Source organism: Schistocerca cancellata, chromosome 9 (genome assembly GCF_023864275.1).
Source record: "Schistocerca cancellata isolate TAMUIC-IGC-003103 chromosome 9, iqSchCanc2.1, whole genome shotgun sequence".
Taxonomy (NCBI): Eukaryota; Metazoa; Arthropoda; class Insecta; order Orthoptera; family Acrididae; genus Schistocerca; species Schistocerca cancellata.
This window is the reverse complement of record NC_064634.1, coordinates 282971411-282973023: the sequence shown is the minus strand read 5'-3', so window position 1 is coordinate 282973023 and position 1613 is coordinate 282971411. Positions and strand designations below refer to the sequence as shown.

The following is a 1613-nucleotide window of genomic DNA, read 5'->3' as shown; positions in this document are numbered from 1 at the left end:
CGTGACAGAAATGCAACCCTTCCGCAAATCGCTGCAGATTTCAATGCTGTGCCATCAACAAGTGACGGGACCACTAGTGTACCCTTGATGACTGCACGATACAATGCTTTACGCGTCGCCTGCGCCCGTCAACACCGTCATCGTACTGTTGATGACTGCTAACATGTTGCCTGGTCGGACGAATCTCATTTCAAAGTGTATCGAGCGGACGGACGTGTATGGGTATGGAGAAAGCCTCACGTATCCAAGCTGTTCAAGCTGGTGAAGGCTCTGTAATGGTGTGGGGCGTCTGCAGTTGGAGTGATATGGGATCCGTGATACGTCTAGATACGACTCTGACAGGTGGCGTGTACGTAAGCATCTCGTCTGGTCACCTGCATCCATTCATGTCCGTGTGTGTGTCCATGACACAACTACCTAGTGTATAGCCACCTATGGTAAACCAACATACACAAACAAGCGACAAACGTCGGCAAGCCCCTGCATATCAGCAACACTTACTGGTAATTACCAGCTGCTATTAGAGCCGAACAACAGGCCAAAGCAGGGACAAAGACGAGCTCGCCCACTAACGCACAAACAAACCGCCAACATAACCTTACACTGTGCATCCGATATATGACCTATCGGACCAAAAAACGATAATAAACCTAACCGTTGCAGGTTGCTGACGCTGAACGAGAGCTCTACACCGGCACCCAGCGCCAGCCTCCGAGCAACACAACCGCACAACGTCAAAGGTATCGACATGCATGATACCCACTACTAATAAAGCCTACCTTTGCACGATCTATCGAAGGCAGCAAGACAAATGGTTCAAATGGCTCTGAGCACTATGGAACTTAACATCTGTGGTCATCAGTCCCCTAGAACTTAGAACTACTTAAACCTAACTAACCTAAGGACATCACACACATCCATGCCCGAGGCAGGATTCGAACCTGCGACCGTAGCGGTCGCGCGGTTCCAGACTGTAGCGCCTAGAACCGCTCGGCTAATCTGGCCGGCAAAATTCCGTTCCGGTACCGGGAATCGAGCCCGGGCCTCCTGGGAGAAAGCCAGGTATCCTAGCCACTAGACCACACCGGAGCAGCAAGACATCCGCTACTGCTCTTGCCGGTGTGGGGGTGGCTCTTTATAAAAAAAAATCGTGCATTCCGACGGGCTTGGGCAATCCCAGCAGGACAATGCGACGCCCCACAAGTCCAAAATTGCTACACAGTGACTCCAGAAACGCTCTTCTGAGTTTAAGCACTTCCACTGGCCACCAAACTCCCCAGACATGAACATTACAGAGCATATCTGGGATGCCTTGCAACGTGATATTCAGAAGAGATCTCCACCCTCTCGTACTCTTACGTATTTATGGACAGCCCTGCAGGATTCATGGTGTCAATTCCCTCCAGCACTACTTCAGAGCCGGCCGCTGTGACCGAGCAGTTCTAGGCGCTTCACTCCGGGACCTCGCGGCTGCTACGGTCGCAGGTTCGAATCCTGCCTCGGGCATGGATGTGCGTGATGTCCTTAGGTTAGTTAGGTTTACGTAGTTCTAAGTTCTAGGGGACTGGTGACCTCAGATGTTAAGTCCCATAGTACTCAGAGCCATTTGAACC

The 1613-nt window shown here is 51.4% G+C and overlaps 1 non-coding gene across 1 annotated transcript; it reads right to left on the bottom strand.

Annotated features, from left to right (window-relative positions):
* Positions 1-1017: 1017 nt before the first annotated feature.
* Positions 1018-1089, bottom strand: Trnae-uuc (transfer RNA glutamic acid (anticodon UUC)). The gene has a single exon. It is a non-coding gene; the product is annotated as a tRNA-Glu (tRNA).
* Between the last annotated feature and the right edge of the window lie 524 nt (positions 1090-1613).